At 35.0% G+C, this 21,056-nt stretch overlaps 1 pseudogene; it reads right to left on the bottom strand.

Moving 5' to 3' along the window:
- Positions 1 to 251: 251 nt before the first annotated feature.
- Positions 252 to 1,229, bottom strand: LOC138170132 (ragulator complex protein LAMTOR1 pseudogene; annotated as a pseudogene).
- Between the last annotated feature and the right edge of the window lie 19,827 nt (positions 1,230 to 21,056).

Here is a 21,056-nt window from a genome sequence, read left to right as displayed (position 1 = left end):
TTTATTTTCATTTTCTAGGCTCTTTCCTCATTAACGTGTTCCCTGATTATTGATGTTCTTTTAGGATAATATATTTCAAGTGCTCATTTATCCAGAAACTTCCTCACCAAGAAACACTGCCCCCATTTATTCCTAAACACGAAGGTTTTTCTCTGTCTTTTAAAGCCATCCTAACTTCTGCTCATAACAGATCCTTTTCCAAACCCTTTTTGACAGGGGGCCAGGAAAGAGAATACATCTGATGACCATAGGCTATTTTATTTTATTTTTTTTCCAGGATAGATAGATGTCCTTTTTGGAGAGTGGCAAAGCAAAACAAATAAAATTAAAGGATCAAACATGTAAAAACTGGGTGTGAGAAATAGAAATAACCAATTTAGTTTTTAGTCCCAACACGGACGGGTGATCTCAAGGAAGCAAACCTCTTCTTACTCACCACCCCCAATCATGAAATAATTCACATCCAAATCCCTATCCTCCCACTCCTGTAGTTCTGCCTCCTCTGCCATCCCCCAAGTGGCAGAACCATCATAGATCCTCCCCACAAAGTATTCAGGCAGGACCACATGGCACAAAGCCTTCTTGGGAACTCATGGTTTTTAAACATGAGGCCCCCAAATATCTCTGGACTCCTGTGGTAGTTTCTCCTCTGTGATTAGTAATAAATTAGGTTTCTATACAAGCAGGAAGAAATAAGGGTAAAGGAAGGTGGCAACAAGGGGAAAATCTGCAGAAATTGTCCTCACAGGACCCCAAACTGCATGACCAACTCCTCTTTTGTGTCAACCCATATCTAAGAAAGTGCACAATAGGCATAAGCAGCTATTCTGGAGACCTGCTGCAAATCTGCAAAGGCGACAGGGTCACTGGCAAGTACTATGCTGGACTGGCTGGTGAGTGAATGGTAGTGGTGGCAGCTTCTTCCTGTGCGTCAAACTATTGCTCAGGACAGCCAGGCAGGTACTGTATTGTCTTGCTCACTCCATGTACTCATGCTGCTCCATGCCCTGGGAATCTGCTTCTGATACATCACTGATGTTGCTGGCTGTCTTGGCAAGAATAGAAGGCAGCAGGGCCTGTTGATCTGTATGAGTTGATGGCAGGCTATGGTAGTTGGGTTCTGCTCCATTTAGGGTCTTCTTTGGGAGGCTGCTGGGACCTAGAAGAAGCTTCCATTCCTCTCAATCCTGATCTGAGTCCTCGTTGTCCCTGCTATAGCATCACCTCATGGCCGGGGCCATCTCCTGGAGCTCAGATCTAGAGGATTGATGTCGAATAGGAGCTCTTTCTCATCACATGAACCAAGAGTGTGGCCTGCAGGCTCCCACTGGCCATGCTACCCCTACCACAGCAGGCAGAATTATGACCACAGGCTATTTTAATATATGTTTATCTGAGTATCATTTATCATTGTAACAGGCATTTAGGTAGCAGTTTGTTACAGTGAATTAATACTGGGGCTGGAGTCAAGTAAGACTTGAATTCAAATCTAGCTTCAGAGGAGACAAGATGTTCAAGTAAAAGTGAGGATTTGCTCGAGTTCTCCCTCAAACCCTTCCAAATACCTGTAAAAATGTCTAAACAAGTTCTAGAGCAATAGAACCTACAAAATAACAAATTGAAAGAAATTTTATGACTAAACCTGGAAGGGATTAGGAGGGGTTTATTGTATGGGGTGGGAGAGGGGTACAGTCTGGTGCAAAACACACCAGCACAGACCAAGCCCCAGCAGACCCAGAGCAGGCCTCAGGGGGAATGAATCACTGGCATCCATGGCAATTTCCAGGCTTCTCATCCCAAAAATGCTAAATACAACTCAAAAGACAAGTAGGAAAGGTCTGCTGAACCTGGGGGAGAGGAGTGTGGTCTATTCCCAGTCCCCAGGTGGTGGCAATGGGAGTCGCTTATTAAAGAGATTTCAGCCCACAAACTGAGGGTATTGAGCAACTGGTGAGACACTTTAATTATATCACCTGATAAAAACTGAAAATTTACAATCTTAGAAGGATCTCTGAAACCAGCTGCACAAAACCCCTGAAGCTTGCTCCACACTGGAAAAAAAGCCCTACCTTAACAAAGAGTAAAAAAAAAGTCAAGTAATTGGTTTGAAAAAATGAGGAAACTGTGGAAAAATATCAGACCATAGATGCTTACTTTGGTGACAAAGAAGATCAAAAGAAGACAGCAAAGTCTAAGCTCCTACATCCAAAGCTTCCAAAAATAAGAATTGGTCTCAGAACATGGAGCTCAAAAAGGATTTTGAGAATCAAGTAAGAGAAATAGAGGGAATACAAGGGAAATTAAAAGAAAGCAATGCTAGAAAATAATGAAAAATTAGTCAATAATTTGCTAAAGGTGACCCAGAAAATGAAGACAATAACACCTTAAAAATAGACTAATCCAAATGGCAGAAGAGGTCCAAAAAGCCAATGAGGAGAAGAATGCCTTAAAAAAATAAGAATTGGTAAAATGGAAAAGGAGGTCCAAAAGCTCAGTGAAGAAAAAAATTCCTTAAAATTAGAATGGAGTCATTGGAATCTAATAACTGTGTAAGAAATCAAGAAATGATAAACCAAAACCAAAATAAAGGAAATAAAAATAGATGACGATTTGAAATATCTCGGTTGAAAATTAATTGACCTGGAAAATGTCACATAAAAATTATTGGACTACTTTAAAGCCAAAAAAGTGTCTAGGTATCATCTTTCAAGAAATTATCAAGGAAAATTGTCCAGATATTTCAGAATCAGAGGGTAAAATAGAAATTGAAAGATTCCAACGATCACCTGATTAATGAGATCCCCAAAAGAAAACTATAGGAACATTATGGCCAAATTTCAGAGTTCCCAGGTTAAGGAGAAAATATTGCAAGTAGCCAGAAAGAAACAATCCAAGCATTATGCAAATACAATGAGGATAATACAAGATTTAACAACTTTCTACATTAAGAGATTGAAGGGTTTGCATTATGATATTCTTGAGGTCAAAGGAGGTAGCAGTTAAACCAAAATCACCTAACTAGCAAAACTGTTCATAACCCTTCAGGGATGAGGGGGGATGTATATTCAATGAAATAAAGGACTTTCAATCATTCTTGATGAAAAGGGTAGAGCTGAATAGAAAAATTGACTTTCAAATATAAGATTCAGGAGAAGAATGAAAAGATCAACAAGAAAGAAAAATTGTAAGGGACATTTTAAAGTAGAACTGCTTACATTCTTACATGGAAAGATTATATTTGTAACTCATGTTATCTAAGGTACTTTTTTTGCTCAGTATTAGGGCATTTGGAGGTAATATACATACATACATACACAGAGAGAGAGAAAGAGAGAGAGAGAGAGAGAGAGAGAAAGAGAGAGAGAGAGAGAGAGAGAGAGAGAGAGAGAGAGAGAAAGAGAGAAGGTGAGAAGGCACAGGGTGAGTTGAATAATTGAATATGAAGGGATGATATCTAAAACATAAAATTAAGAGGTGACAGATGATTGTACTGGGAGAAGGATAAAGGGAGATGTTGAATGAGGTAAATTATCTCACATAAAAGGTGCAAGAAAATGATTTTGTAGTAAAGGTAAAAACAGGGAAATGAGAAGGTATAAGTGACCCCTCTATCATCAGATTTGGCTTAATGAGGGAATAATATATATGCTCATTTGGGTATGGAAATCTATCTTACCATACAGAAAAGTACATGGAAAGTGGATGAGAGGGGGATGGTAGAAGAGAAGACAGATTGGCAGAAAGGATAATCAGAAGCTAACACTTTTGAGAGGAGACAGAGTCAAAGGAGAGAATAGAATAAGGGGGGTGATAGGATGGAGGGAAATATAGTTAGTTTTTCACAAACATGATTTTGTTGGAAGTGATTGGCATGACTACACATGTGAACACTATATTGAATTACTTGCCTTCTCAATGAGGGTGGGTGGGTGGGGAAGAGTAAAGGAGAAAACTTGGAAATCAAAGTTTTAAAAACAAATGTTTGTAATGGGAATGTAAATTTTAAAGATCTTCCCTGCCCCTAGGCTAAAGTGCACCTGGAGCCTGGGGTGGGAGGCTTGTTTTGCAGTAGATACTTTTTGATTGGCCAGTGGGTCTAAAAGGTTGTTGCATTCTCTGAGCCAGGAGAAGGCTATATAAGCCCTGATGTGTAGCTTTGTTTTGGGTCTCACTTTGAGAAGTGTTCTGTGATTTGATATGGATTCTGGGAAGCTGTTGTCCTGAGCCCCCCGGCTTTGAAAAAACCCAGATGTTGAAACCCAGATGTTGACTGGGTATGGATGTAATGGTTGGACAGTTTGAAATCTGTCTACTAGATCTGTTTCTGTCTTGATAATTCTGTCTGTGTACTTTGAAGTTCGGGGTGCCGACCTTTTCCCCTGAACAAGGTAAACGATATATGTCTGTCTGATTAAAGTAAGCTTGTTAACCCATTTTGAGTTGCTTTCCTTTATCAAAGCAGCTCCAAGAATCTGTGGTGGCAGCAAAGCCTGAGGACGCTTGGGGTGCTTGCTGCTACAATGTTAAAAATTGTTTTTCCAGGCAACTGGGAAATAAGATACGCAGGCAATGGGGTATAGAAATCTCTTTTCCCTCACAGGAAAATAGAAGGGTAAGAGGATAACAGAAGGGAGTGTGTCTGATAGAAGAGTGAATAGATTGGGGAAAGGGACAAACAGAATATATGCCCTCTTGGGGTGGGGAGAGGAATGGTGAGAAAATTCGGAACACAAAATTTTGTTGAAGTGAATGCTGAAGACTAAACACCAATTAATTAATTAATTAAATCCATCCTCAGACACTGTCTGGTTGTGTAATCTTGGATGACTTATTAACCTCCATTTGCCTCAGTTCCTTCCATTCTAATATGGGGACAATAATATGACTCCCAAATTGTAATGATGACCAAATCACATAATTGTAAAGTGCTTAGTATAGTTTCTAGTTCATAGTGATATATAAACATTGGCTATTATCATTATTATTATGAGGAGGGAAGTGGCGAAAACTCCATGATAGAACATTAAAGTACACTGGATATGCATCATGATAGAGCAGAGAACACTGAGAATGAGTGTTAGATAGATAAGAAGAGAACCTAAGGAGATTATTGTCACAAATCTGAGGTGAGAAAATCCCAGAGAAAAGGGTGTACCACAGTGTAAGATGCTACAGAGCAGTTGAAAAGGATGAGATCTGTGTGTGTCTGTGTGTGTCTGTGTGTGTGTTGGGGGGAACGAATTTGTCAATAAATCTATTATTGATAATGTTGGAAGTAGTTATTTCAGATGAGTGATGATGTTGGAAATCAGATTGCAAATGCTTGCAAAAAAATGAAAGGAGAAGAAAATGAAACAATGAGTATAGATAATACTTTTCCTAGGAGTTTGGCTTATAAAATGAGATGTGTGACTAATAGCTTGAAGGGGCAATGAGGCACTTTTTGGGAGAGGTGAAAAGATTTGGGCATGTCAATAGAAACCTATACTTACTATCATATACTATTACTTTTAAAAATATTTTGTGGTTCTTGCACATAATATAATTTCTCTGTAAGGTGAAACATAAATACAAATTAACAGAAAGACAATTAGTTAAATTTTCCGTTACTCAGAAAGCCTTGAAAGTCTCCACAAAGATCACCTAGAGTTCAGTATTAGTGTCTATTTTATGTTTCATAGACAGCACTTCCCACATATGGGTGATGATAAGTGAAGCTTTCTTCTAAATTTATAATTGTCTTATAGGATGAAGCTAGTGGTCAAAATCTCTACTTAGGAGAGGAGCCCTTGGCAACAAAGGATTAAAAAGGCACTTAATATAATTAATTTCTCCCTCTGCCCTCATTTTTAGTCTTAGTAGCTACAGCTATATCATCTATTAGGGTTTATGGCAGAAGAAAATTATGTGCTCAAAGCCAAGCGTGAGGTTATGGGAGTTGAACCTGATTTCAGACATTTAACAATTTTCCCACTGCCAAATCACCATGATTTTCCCATACGGTATGAATATGAAATGAATGGAATATATGTTTAATAGTTAATTTAACTTTTCTACATATTAACTACATTAAATGTGAGTATGCAGATTATACATCATATGTATACATTTATGTATACTTACATGTATTTGCATGCATGTATATTGTTTTTTGTGTATGTACAACTACATTTGCAGTCATATAAAATCTGTTACATGATTAGCATATATATATCCATATGATGTTAGGATTTCAATGCACAAATGGTACATTTGCAATTTGTTTCTGAATTTAAAATAATTTGAGCACTCTGTTTTAATTCAATTTTATTTATAGAGAAGTGAATTTTATCTTTCTTCAGTCTCTCCTCCAGAAATTCCCAGTTTCTAAATCCCTGCAACCTTCAAAACAACCCATTCATATTTAATGTAATGATCAATTTATTCATGCAATAAGATGGAAAGAGAAGTAAAGAAGCACAATTTTGTGTCACAAAATCTCTGCTGACATTTTTGAACTTTATATATCAGAATTTTTTTAGTTTGAGTTATTGTAAACAAGGAGATTTTTTTTTATTCACAATTCTCCCTGCAAGCACCCAGTGCATCCCTTTCTATTTGTAACATAGTTTGTAAAGAAGTTGAGATAAATCTTCCTCTATTTTATGCAATCTAAGGGGTTTTATTATTTATCAAGTGCTGCAAAAAATCTCTTCCAGAGAAAATAATAATTAGTCATTTAGAAAAAGATATTTCACCTTTTTAGAAAAAGATATTTCACCTTAACATTACTATCAGAAGATAAAGAAAGGTAGGAGGGGTAAAGGATAGATGGCAGTTTGACATCTCTCGCATTAATAATGAGTATCAGAATACCTACTGGATCACAAAGAGAAAAAAATGTTTCGATCAATAGGGAAGAAAACCGATTACCCATCCAAATATATATTGAAAGAAGTTGACTTCTCCTGTCCTCTCCCCTCCACTCCCCTCCCATCCCCTTCCCTCTTCACCTCTCCCATAACTCCTCCTCTCCTCTCCTCTTTCTCGTTCTCTTCCTCCTCCTCCTTCTTCTTCCTAAAGAATGAACAGAGAAAGATAGAAGTATAATTGAAATATATCTTTGTTCCTTAACCTGAAGGCTAGAAAAGGTTAGAAAATGAATTTTTTTCTGTTAGATTAAACATTGCTCAGAGTGAAAAAAAAAAACATTTTTTCAGTTAATCCAATGAATCAAAATAAGAAAATATTCATCAAATATTATAGTGAATTAAATACCAAAAAGTAATCATTGTTATGCTGAATAAATGAGAGTTCCTACCTAAATATGTCCTGTAAGTAGTTCACAATAATTTTTGACCTCTAAAAATATGTTTTTATTCACCTATAACTAAAAATATAATCTTCTCCCTTCACTAAACATGCCCTACAATCAGTATGCTTAATATTTGTGTGTGTTTCATGTATCCCAAGGGCAACCTGCTGAAACAAATGGATTTTTCATAATAATGCTTTAAAATGTAATAAAATAAAATTTGTTGGACATATAAAAAAACCTTTTTTTTTTCAAATAAAGATGTTATATTTTTTTCCCATCGAACTTCATGAATTCTATCTAGAAATTCTTTTAGAGTTTTTTTGGTACCATATTTAAGAACTTCTGCCATAATACCAGAGGTATAGAACTTTTTGAATCATACATAAGGTACTTTGTAAAAATTCATTTAGCAGAACAAAAAAGATGAAAACATTTTCCTGCCTTAAATATATTCATGCATTTAATTCCAACACAGATGACCATCAAACAATGAAGGGAAAATGGAGGGACTCTGTTTTAAACACATACATATAGGACTGTGTTTGTATGGGTTAAACATGAAAGTATGATTTGAAGTCATAAAAACATTAATGTATGATTGAAATAAATGTTTTATGATTTAAGAATATATAATTAAAATATGTGCATGACTTTAAACTAAATACTTCCATCACATATATCTATATCTATATAATACACTATGTATGTGAGGCATGCTTTTATATTACATATTTACACATATACATATGTATATGCATACATAGTTGGATATGATTATTTTCCCTCTTTGATTGGAAGACGTTTAAATCTATATTTATTTCTCTTAAGTGATAAGCTAATAGGTCAATTCTCCTATTCAAAAGAGAACAGCTACCTTATTCTACATGAAACAACCAATAAAATGATTTTCCACATTTTTGTTATCTAATACAATGGTATAGTGATATGAATACTGAACTGTGAATTCAGTACAGAACTGGTCAATAAATTGGATGATCTAAGGAGTATAGCTGAGTTAATGACAAGGAGGAAATTATTAAGAATTAATTGACTGAATGATTGACTACCAGATTATTTCCTGAAAACCAGAGGATTTATATTCACACTATAGTTCTGTCAATTTCAAAAATTTCAAAGCAGAAATGAGTTTAGAATGCCATAACAGCTTCCAGGAGAACCCATTATATTCAGTAATGATTGTTTTAACACTAAATTCTAGAATTTTTTCAGCAACCAAAATAAAATTCACCAATTTTACTTTATAAGTTTTTCTATTTTTAAGTAAATTTTTTCCAATTTATTTATTTGTTTTTAGTTTTTAACATTTATTTACAAAAGGTTTTGAGCTGCAATTTTTCTCCCCATATTTCCCCTATCCCCATCCCAAAATAGTAAGCCTACTGAATACCCATTCCACCAGTCTATTCTCTCTTATATCCTCCCACATTCCCCCTTCCCCTGAAACTTTCTAGTAGGGCAAGATGTATTTCTATACTACAGGGCCTGTATAACTTATTTCCAGGCTGCATGTAAAAATAAATAAATAAATAAACATTTTTTTTTAAGCTTCAAGTTCCAGATTTTTCCCTTCTTCCCTTCTCATCCACCCCCATTGGAATGATAAGCAATTCAACATAGGTTGTACATGTGTAGTTACAGAAAACATTTCCATTTCTCTTACTTAATTTTCAAAGTCCTTCTTGAGCTCCTCCATGGCCTGTAACCAATTCATATTTTTCTTCAAAGTTTTTGGTGCAGGAGTGCTAACTTCATTGTCTTCCTCCCATTCCATGCTTTGTTCATTTATATCCCCCCAAAAAAGAATCTTTTGTCTGATTGCATTTCCTCTGCTTGCTCATTTTGCCAGTCAACTACTTGGCTTTTGAGCTCTTTTCCATGGTAGAACTCTGCCTCCAGACTGGAGAAAGCTTTGTCCCTAATTGCTGGGGTTTTTGCAGCTGCTGAAAGTATTAGGAGCATTCCCTTTCTACAGCTCCCACAGCTTTGGCACACTGGCCATACACCCAAGGATCACCACCCAAGACCATGATCCAGATCCAAGCAGGTTAAAGCAAGAGTGATAACCCTCTGAATGATTGCTTGGTCCTTCTATAATCTGCAGGCCAGGAACTCTGGAGGCAGCCATGTGGTAGCAGCTGAAGCCCACACCCCCATCACTTCTCACCCTGGGGGAAGGGACCAGACTGTGGTTTTCCACTGAATTTTTACTTTCTCTTTGGCATTTTTGGGTTGAGAAATCTAGAAAATGGAAACACAGCTATTCATTCACTCTCCTAAAGTCTGCTCTGGCTGTCACTGTTTGTGGCTACCCAGGGGCAAGAACCATGTTACTCACATGGGACTGCACTGGCCTCCCAGCCTGGTGTGACAGACTTTTCCTGATTGTCTGCTGGGCTGCCTTCAGTGGGAGATTTGTTTCTCTCTTTCACTCTTTGGGTTCTGTAGCTCTAAAATTTGTTTGGAGTCATTTTATTTCTATGTATTAGAAGTGATTGAAGTGGGAGCTCATGCCAAGTTTGTGCTTTTACTCTGCTATCTTGGCTCTGCCCTAAAGATTATTCTATTTTTAATACTGAAAAAATGGTATATGTTCCTCTCCAGTCTTGTAGCATCTGTGCCATTTGCCATTGCCTGTTACTTATGATTCACAAGCAGTGAGTTATTTGTTATGTGATTTGAATAAATCTCATTTCCTCCTTCCATTTTGAAGAAGTTCATGGAATCTTTGCATGCAAGTTATCTATAGGCATTATTGATATTCTCTACACATTTCAGTGGTTATTGTTGCATCCCAGTCTGGTTAGCCATTGCATTAGCATGAAAACATCCTTATGCCTGATGATGAGCAGATAAATAGAAAAGTGATTAATAAGAAGATTGAAATTAGAATGCTTGATTTGAGCTTTAGTAGCTATGTAAAATTGGGCAAATAATTGACTTCAACTGATCCACAGTTTAACGAACAGGATTAATAATATTATCTAACTTGTAGAGCTATTCTGAGGATCATATGACATAGGCCTTTTTGTAAATATAAAGGGCTATTTTAATATTAGTTGTTATGGGTGGGCAATCAGTGATGGCAGAGTGTTTTCTCTTGAAGTTTGCCAAGCTATCTTCTAGTTCCCCTCTTCCCTGATTCATGGAAATGTAAAGTAATTACAAGAAAAACTGTATTTTAACTCTCATTCAACTATTCAAATTCCTATTACTTATAAATCTTCTTGGTCTTCTCTCTGACTTGCTTCTTTCACATGACTTTTATATTAATTTTTCTCTCAAAACCCCTATTTTAATTTTCCATCTCATCCCTAACTCATCATTCAACTCTCTAGTCTATTAAAGAATTTTTCTGGTGGGGAGTAGGTTTCAAGATTATTTATAAAAAAATACTTTTCATTCTTTAAACAGGATTCATTTCTATTTTAACAAAGATCAATTTAAGTAATGTCTAAAATGGGAAGTCAATATGAGTTCCTGAAGAAAATAAATTCATAGTTCAATCCAAAAAATTTCAGTGGAATGATAACTAAGAAAAAATGGTATTATGTCTTTTAACCAGATGTTAATTTATTTAAAACTAAATTATAGGTGTGGCCAGCTAGCACAGTGAGTAAGAACACCGGCTCCAGTGTTAGGACGCCCTTATGGAGACCTCAGAGAGGGTCATCTAATACCTCCAGCAGCTGAGAAAAACCCAGCTTTTGGGATGCCACCTGTCTGGTGGAAGAGTCCTATTGTAGCAAAAAGCACAGGGGTTAAGTGACTGAGGGGTGACACGACCAGGCAAAGTAAACAAAGCAGACAGAAGAATCCAACATTAGATTCCTATTTTGTGGACAAAAAGGAGCAAAGCATGGAACAGGAGGAAGACATTCAAGTCAGTACTCCTGCACCAAAATATTCAAAGGAAAATACAAGCTGGTTACAGGCCATAGAGGACCTTAAGAAGCAGATAAAAGAAGTGGAGGAAAGATTGGGAAGAGAAATGAGAACAGTGCAAAAAAATTATGAAATGAGAGTCAATAGCCTGAATGAGGAAAATCACAGCTTAAAAAATATGCTTGCTTGTTCCCTAGAACTTCTGGAAGGAATTGAAAGATAGAACCAACTAGATGTTTATTAATTTTTGTTAATGCCAAATTATGTTCATTTATCCACTAAAATTAGAAATGTGAGCCAGCTATTGGTGGCTATGAAAAAAAGACTATTTGAAGAAAATAAATTCACCTATGAAACAGAGGGTAAGAATATATATATATATATATATATATATAAAATTCTTATGTCATACATTCCTGTTTTAGCTATAATAATTATAAAGTTATCAGATACAGTTTTGAAAAAATAAATGAGCTTTTGACAGAATAGTTTTCATAGCTACCATGGTACTTTTAAAGGTATTTTCCCATAAAATTCACTTTAGCAGATAGAAAAAAAAAATGGGGCAAGTTAGAAAAAGTGTAACAGACATTTTTATGCAAGTGATCAAAAAAATTCTATTAAGGGTTTGTTTATTTGTTTGCTTTAACAGTACATTTAGTTTTTAATTAAGTTTTTATTTTGTTATTCTAGTAGATGGGTAATGCCAGGGCATGTGTATATGTGTGTGTACCTGTGTACGTAACATTTACTTGACACACATTTAACTTCAGCATGTTCTCTATCACATTTTAAAGGTAAGATAATTAGAAATAAATAATAAATCATGTCTTGGTTTGTAAGATTTGCTAATGTCTCTTCTGTAAATGTTTATACTTAAAAGTTAACAATTAGATCTTAAATCATGATTTGAGCTGACCGTACCACAACCTTTATTGAAAATGTCCAATATATGATCAGCTAGCTTGAGTAAAGATTTAATTATAGATATACTGTATTAAGAAAGTGAAAGAAGGCTAATGCAATCTTATATCTCTCTAATGAAGATGAGAAGATTTAAATTAATCCTGTACATTTTTTATTGACACTTTTAAAAATTAATTGATTTTCTCCTATAACTGCATTTTTCCTGGTTGTCATGATTTTTTGTCTCTGAATTTAGTTCAGAATTCAGCTGGCCTTTAGTGGGTTAATTTTAGAAATCTGGCTCTCTTACTAATCACTGATCTATTCTTCGCTCAAGTTATTTAATTTACCTAGGGGAATATGTGTGAACACAAAGAAATTCAGGCTTAATACCTTTACATGACCAAGCTATCCTTCAAAGGTGTCACATTTTCTGGTCAAAAGCCTGGACTGCTATTTATCACCTGGACTCAGACAATGAACTCTTCTTAGTCTAGTTAAAGAGGAAAGGGGTCATCATTATTAGTCTCCATTGCCAAATTATCAACTGATCATGTTTATCATCTATTGTTTTCTGTGTTTATTCTGTACTCTTCAAAACTTATAAAAGAGGAACTATCCTTTAGCTCCTGATCTTTTACACAAATTAAAGCAAGCCACTGACTTATTTATTTATAGCCAGCATGCTTCTGGGTAGTAGCTATCTTGGTCACAGTTCTGTCACAGTTTAATTTTTATTAAAATTGCAACAAGGGTATTACTTAGAAAATATATAAAAAATATATACCAATGTATATAAGATGAGAAGAAGCAGAGACACCTGACCAGGAATAGGTTTTTATTTTTTCCCCTTTTTTCAGGTGGATAAGATGAATTAGGAGGGAGAGGGTATAAAAGAGATGGAGTTTTCAAATAAATTAAAAAAGAATACAAACCTATAGATATTTAGGAACAATGTTTCTTTTTTAATTTTAATAAATGTTATGATTAATACTGATAATGTAGAAAATAACACTCAAATAAAATAAATATATACATGCATAAATACACTTGTATGTGTTTGTGTATGTATACGTGTGATTGTCTATATATGTAATGTATGTGTGTATATATGAACATGTGTGTATGTTTATATATGTATATATTTATAAACCTATACACATGCATACATATATATGGACAGAGAGAGATTCCTGTTTCTGTCCCCCTGTCTTTCTGCTGCAGCTGTCCCAAGCGTTCTTTAATAGAAAAGATGAGGTTACCATCGCATTTTCCCCATAAATCTTTTTAAGTACAGAAAAACTCCATCATTTTGTAAGGCTGCCAAGAACAGGACAGCTCTGATCCCCCCAGAAGTTCTTCAGTGATGTCTGCAGAAGAAAGACAGACTTATTAGTGATCAAGAAATTGAAAGAGAAACTGTAGTACTAAATATTTTTAGCACAAGTTCACATTGATCCGTAAGAAAATGACCAGAACAGAAAATCTGCATCAGCAGTTGGTAGCTTAAAAAAAGAATTTAAATTTATTTGGAAATGAAAAAAGTTAAAATTTCAAGGGCAACAATTAAAAGAAATTGGAACAAATATACCACAAATCAATAATTTTCAAGGTAGTTTAGCACTGCTTACAAAAAAGAGAAAACAATCACTGGAACAGATGAGATGTATAGAATAGAGAAGAAAACTGAAGAATTAACTAGATAGTTTTTAATAAACCCCAAAAACTCAACAACTAAGATAAGGACTCAATATCTGACTAATACTGCTAGAAAACTGGATCACAGTCAGCAGAATTTAGGTTTAGACCAACACCTTACACAAAGATAATCTTCAATGAATATATTATCTACATAAAAGACCACATCAGAAAAAAATTAGAGGAGGAAAGAAGAAATTGTCTTTCAGATATGTAAAGAGGGGGACAAGTTACAAATAAACAAAGGGTAGAGAGAATCAGAAGAAAACAAATTGGCAACTTTAATTAAAATTAAAATTTTTTAAATCACATTAAAAATGAAAAAAGGTATTGCAGTTTTCTCATAAATAATCCAATGTAACTGAAGAGAAACAAGTGTGAAAAATCTTTGCATCAATTTTTACTGATAAATATATCTAAGGAACTGATTTGGATTTTTCAAAATTTCCAAAATAAGAAACCAAATGAGAATTGCCTCCAGGATATTCTACTACTGAATGACAATAAAATTCAAAGTCAGAGTTGTATAATTGATTCCACCAAATAAGTTAGTTTCTCCATCTTTGGTATGGAATGCCTGATTTCAAATTTCAGGATATTATTCCAAGATATTCCAGCAACCTTAAAAGTTTCCTTGAAGCCATTCTCATTTTTCTGGAATAAGCTAAAATTCCTCCCAAACTGAGGTAGGAAAAGAGGCAATAGTATTTCAGCAATACATGGAAAAATATGAGGGCATGAGCACGCACGCATGCACACACACACACACACACACACACACAGAGTCTTCCCTGTTTGAACCAATTCCAAAGAGTGTGAGGTTCAAGCATTGCCAGCCACTCCATGTTTTCACTTCCATTGTAAAAATTCTTCCTTGTTTGCCTTTTATATGAAAAAATTTCTCCCATTTTCCTTTACCCTTCTTCCAACGTATCCCTCATTCTTACTCCTATTTTTAGTTCATCCCTACATAATACTCATGCTTTCTTTCTATGTATAATCCTTCTAACTGCCCTAATATTTTTTTGAATTTTCATAAGAATTATGTGCATCATCTTCCTTATCATGTATAGGAATTCAAACAGTTTAACTTCATGGAGTCACTTATGATTACCTTTTCATGTTTCCCTTTTTGTACTTCTCCGTAGTCTTGTGTGTGAATGTCAAATTTTCTCTTCGGTTCTTGTCTTTTAAACAAGAATGCCTGAAAGTTCTCTATTGCATTAAGTATCCATTTTTTCCTCTGAAGGATTCTACTCAATTTTTCTGGCTAGGTGATTATTGATCACAATCCTAGCTCCTTTCCCTCCCATAATACACTCCAATTTATATGTCACTTTCACATGGAAGCTGCTAAATCTTAAGTTATTTTGCTTGTGGTTCCACAATATATGAATGATTTCTTTCTATCTACTTGCAATATTTTCTCATTAATGTAGAAACTCTGAAATTTGCCTAAAAATTCCTATGAATTTTCATTTTGAGATCTCTTTTTAGAAGGTGATCAGTAGATTTGTTCAATTCGTATATTACCCTATGGTTCTTAGATATCGAGTAAGTTTTCATTTATCATTTCTTAAAATGAAAAGTCTGCACTTTTTATTTTGAGTTTCAGGCAGTTCAGTTAAAAAAATCTCTCTTAAATAATTTTTCTTGGATCTATCTTCCACATCAGTTCCCCCCAACCTCCCTAGCCCCCCCGAGAAGATATTTCACATTTTCTTCTAGTTTTTTTTTTCCATTTTAGACTTCATTTTTATTCTTTCTTAATTTCTCATGTAGTCATTAGTTTCCAGTTGTCCAAGTATAATTTTTAAACAATTATTTTCTTCTGTGAGATTTTGTACTTCTTTTTCTATGTGACTTATTCTGCATTTTAAAGGAATTTTTTTCTTCAGTGAATTTTTGTGCCTTTTGTACTTTTATGACAATTTTTAAAAGTATTATTTTCCTAAGTATGTTTTGTGATTTTTGCCAAATATTTTATCTTTTCATATCTTACTTGCATAATTCTCACTCTTTTCCCCTTTCTTTTCCACTCTTATGTTTTTCTTTAATTCTTGAAATTCTTGTTACACTAGTGACTAATTAGCATTTGTCTTTGAGGCTTTGATTGTAGCTATTTTCACATTATTGTCTCCTTCTGAGTCTTGGTCTTTCCTCCCACAGAAGTAGCTTTAAATAATCAAGTTCTCTCTTTTATTGTTGTTTTCTAATTTTCCAACCTATTTCTTGACTTTGAACTTCACGTTAAAATTTGGCTCTATTTACCTCCAGGTGGGAAGGTATGGTTCTAAGTTTTAGATTTATTCTTACTGCTGTTTTCAGAGTTGATTCTGGGGGTCTGAAAGTTTTAGTTGCTTCCATATTTATGTGATCCTGTGAGAGGTTTGGTCACTTCTTTCTTGGTTTGTCCTTTGGTCTTTACCAGGAAGAAAAATAAAAAGAACCCTGTTCCTCTGCAACTGTAAACACTAGTATTCTTCTTTGCACTAAAAATAGAACCCAGAAATGCCTGTGGACAATAGAGTTACTAGTAAAAATCAGCTGTACTGACTGACAGAAAAGGATCACCTGTACTCTGTTTTTGACCTATATACTTACCCCCTTACCATCACTGGGCTGAGAGCCCCCAAAACTATGGTTGCAGTTGTCAAAGACACTTATAAGGGACACCATTGATATTCTTGTTAGCACTTTGAACTGGGGTCAATATATCTGCCCTTCTGACCTCCTAAGTTGTATCAGCCTGGAAAAAATTCTCACTCTAAGCTTTTGTTGACTTGTGAGTAAAAAATTTAATTGGAGACAATATTTAAAATTGGTTTGGAGAGTGATGTTAGGACTGGGTTGCTCCCTCTACTCTGCCATCATGGTTCTGTTGTTCTTTTAATTAACAAATAAATATTTATTCTGATATTGAAAAAAAAAAAAGTTGAACCCAACTCATATGATTTATCAATGAAATTAATTTAGACATTTTGACCATGTCTAAGTTTTGCCAAAATATCTGAAAGATAAAATATAGACATTTATGGAAAAGAAGTTTTTTACTTAAATGATATTGTTTTTAAACTCCTTGATAACTGAAGACTCATTCTTATTTTTGGTCACCCTTTGGCCCTTCTTTCCTAAAGAATAGCAATATACACACAAGATAACCTTTCCCCCTTGAGATTAGTTCCACTTCAAGTATTCTTATTTTGTATATTTCCAAATCATTCTGAGAAGGCTTCAAACATGTTAATTTTTATTCCTGAATCTGGGTTCCTGGTTCCTGAAATAGGACAAATGGGTCAAAGTTATATGCACAGATATAAAATACTCAGCACTATAAATTCATTATTGAAGCAGATATGAACTTCAAAAGTAGCTGACTACCCTTGAAAGCACAAATATTTAGCTTTGTATTGAAAACCACACACTGGTATAGATTAGAATTTGTCGTTGTTGTTGTTTAAGAGAGGCACTTGACCTCTTTTCTATCATTGAAACTGTGAAAGTTTGAGGAAGCCTACAGACTCAGTTTAAGAATTTTTGTTGCATAATTTTATCTACATTTATAATCAAAGAAGGTATTGAATTTGAGATAGGAATATGTGAAACAATTATACACACATACATATATGTGTACATAACCATATATATACACACATATATATAAAAATATAGATGTGCATCTAAATATACACACATAATGTCAAGTTTATAGACCCCATGTAAAGCCACACATGAGCAGCTTTCCAGAGGACTGCTGCTGTGAACAGCTTTCAATGTTCTGATTACACAGCATGGTGAACTCTCCATTCAATATCAAATCAGAGCAAAAATTCACAGAAAATCAAATTACAGCATCCATCATGTAATAACTAAACAACTTATCACTAAAATGGCCATATAGTTTTGTCCAAAGTGGTCATATAGTTTTCAAAAAAGTTCATTCATTTAGTCAATTACAAAATCCTTAATTTAATCACAAAGTACAAAAGTAAGAGTTCTCCACCCCTAGGTCACAGTAAATCATAATCTCCTCAGTCAATATACATAACTCAAGTAAATTCTTCTTTCAGATTGACTCAAGGATGGCTCTCAGCTTCCATGGTTCCTCTTCCATGGTCTCAGCTCCAACTGTCACCTGGATACAAAGGCAGGCAGCTCCCAGTTCTTTGTCCAGCTCCTTGTATAATTCTTTATCGAGTTCCCATTCTATATTGATGTTCACAGTGTCCAGTCTACCTGAAGTCCTTCACAGTTTCTGTTTCTTGGAAGACAAAGATTGACAGAGCCACAGTCATATTCATACACATTGCTGGCATCATCAATTGACTATCTGCCTGTGAAATCAAGTCAGACACACCAACAAGGTCGGAGAACTCAACACAAATCATCAACATAGAAATCAACACAGAGCCATAAAAAGGTCCAAGAGGTCAGCACAAATCATCCGTAAACTCCCATGACCCTCAAAATATTTCTCCAGGACTTCTGTAAACATACAACCAGAAAATCCTCTTTCAGGGCTTCCAGTAAGGTCCCAGGGTTTCTGTACAAAGTGTCAAAATCAAATATCAACACAGACAGAGCAGACAAACAGAGTGCTGGATACCATAAGCTTTCTCCTTCTTGACTCTGCTACCACAAGAGTCCTCTTCTCACTTCTGCTGTCTCTAGCCCTGGCCCTCTCCTTACATATAGTCATTAACTCCTCCCCTTCCTGTTGCAGGAGTCCATGAGTTCTAGGGTTCACAAGTTGTGGGGTTCACATGTTCTGTTTCTTAATAGACTTGATACAACCCCCAAAAGAAACTTGAACTGAAACAAGGTGTTAATTCAATAGCTGAAAATAGTTATGAACTACTTCCATGCTTGCCACTATACCAATGAAATCTATCCTTGGGCTCTTTAGGGTCACATGAATCCTAGATGAAAACAATAAAAAAATAGTTCCATAGTCTCCTGAGTGAGTCAGTCAGTAAAATGGAAAATTCAAAAGAATCAGTGTCCAAGTTGACATCAACTTTTATTCTTTACTATTTATATTTCCAGAGGATATACTCATTGACCTTTTAAGAAAAGTAACACTTGGGTAGATGTAGTTAGCTATGGTAAGTGGATAGAAAGCTACATTAACATTAAAATTCAATGGCCTTTTTGTTCATGTTCCCTTTAACATTTCAACTCTTCTTGCTTTTTTTCCTTTTAATCGGTGCTTAGAATTATTCTATTTGCATGTTTTATTTATTCATATCAAGCCATGTGCTTATAAAGTTCCTATTCTATCTTCTGTAGTGTGGAAAGGTACTGATTAGATATACACTATACAGCCCTAGTCATTATTTGAGCATTCTGATGCTAATTTAATTCAGCATAATTCAAATTGTGTCAAATTAGTGTCAAACTGTTAAATATTATTCATAGCTTCTGTTTGACAAGTTTGACAATGATTACTCATCAGTGGTTTAGCAGCACTTTTTTTTAAGTTTCACTCAGTGAATTTCAGCATGCTGCTTCTGTTCAGAGACGCGTTTTTGCATAGGGAACAGGAAGGATTATAAACATCACATTAGTATCTGTCATTTGCTGATAATCCTGTACTGAAAAACCAAATGCCCAAAATATAATGAGCAGGGTTTTTTTTTTTTTAAACTGGATAAGATTCTTAATTAGCAAGCTTGTGAAATGACACAAACATCTACTCATAAATAGAATATAAACATGGACATAAAGAAAATGTAACTGCTACACTTAACATTTCTAAGAAATCTTTTGTTTTCTATTGAGAAGCTTACCTTCTATTAGGTTCTATACTATAATAACTTTCTACTTTAGGAAATGACAGATAACTGGTACAACATGTGGTACATTGTGCATGTGCACACACACTTGCATACACACAAACAATGCTTGTAAGGTTCACACTAAAGTACCATTTACTTATTAGTTTGAAAATCTGATTTAAATGTTAAATAAAATTCATTCTCTCTGAAGTGCTAAGTTTTCCCTCCTTCAAGGTCTTCAAGCATAGATTGAATGTTCACATTTTAGTAATGCAATATTAGAGAATCTTTCAGATACAGATTAGACTAGATGGTGTAGCAGCAAGCACCCCAAGTGTCCTCAGAGTTTGCTGCCACCACAGGTTCTTGGATCTGCTTTGATAAAGGAAAGCAACTCAAAATGGGTTAACAAGCTTACTTTAATCAGTCAGACATATATCGTTTACCTTGGTCAGGGGAAAAAGGTCAGCACCCCGAACTTCAAAGTATACAGGCAGAATTATCAAGACAGAAACAGATCAAGTAGACAGCTTTCCAAACTGTCCAGCCATTACATCCATACTAAATCAACATCTGGGTTTTTTCAAAGCTGGGGGGACTCAGGACAATAGCTTCCCAGAATCCATATCAAATCACAGAACACTTCTCAAAGTGAGCCCCAAAACAAAGCCTCACATCAGGGCTTATATAGCCTTCTCCTGGCTCAGAGAATGTAACAACCTTATTGACCCACTGGCCAATCAAAAAGTATCTACTGAAAAACAAGCCTCCCACCCCAGGCTCCAGGTGCCCTTTAGCCTAGGGGCAGGGAAGATCTTCAAAATTTACATTCCTATTACAGATGGCCTCTGAGATAACTTTCAAATCCAAATTTTATTTTTCTGTGATTCTGATTCATTACTGTTACATGATGTATAGAAAATGAACAGAGGTATGAGGGGAAGACAATATTGAATAACATCTGAAAATAAAAGACTTATTTTTCTAAAAAGTTTTATATTTTGTTGACTTAATGTATTTCACCATATATAAAATATTATGTCAGTTATGCCAGGTACTTTGGGAATTCTTCAACAATAACCTTATGGGAATAAGAATGATGAGTTGTGGCATTGATAGTATATGTGGTATTCAAACCCTGACTACTTGGAACAGGCAAAATGCCTGATATTTTCAGGCAGCATCTTGACCAGCCAATTGGATATTTACAGTAGGAATCTATGAATTCTACATTGTTCATTATCTCAAAGACAAAGTCTTTGGCTTTCAGTGCATCTCTCTCTCTCTCTCTCTCTCTCTCTCTCTCTCTCTCTCTCTCTCTCTCTCTCTCTCTCTCTTTTTCATTTTGTTTTATTTTGATTTTCTATTACCAAATCATATAGAGGTTGAATGGATGTGACAAAAAGAAATGAGCTAGTTAATCATACTTCATTTTTACAAGGGGAAAGTGATGCCCAAGAAAGGTAACATTTACC

This window comes from Petaurus breviceps, unplaced genomic scaffold (assembly GCF_028583685.1).
Source record: "Petaurus breviceps papuanus isolate PSGF00001 unplaced genomic scaffold, PetGlider_PUasm1.0 126, whole genome shotgun sequence".
NCBI classification, from domain to species: domain Eukaryota; kingdom Metazoa; phylum Chordata; class Mammalia; order Diprotodontia; family Petauridae; genus Petaurus; species Petaurus breviceps.
Note: the sequence above shows the minus strand (reverse complement) of the source record. Positions and strands in the feature narration are given on the sequence as shown.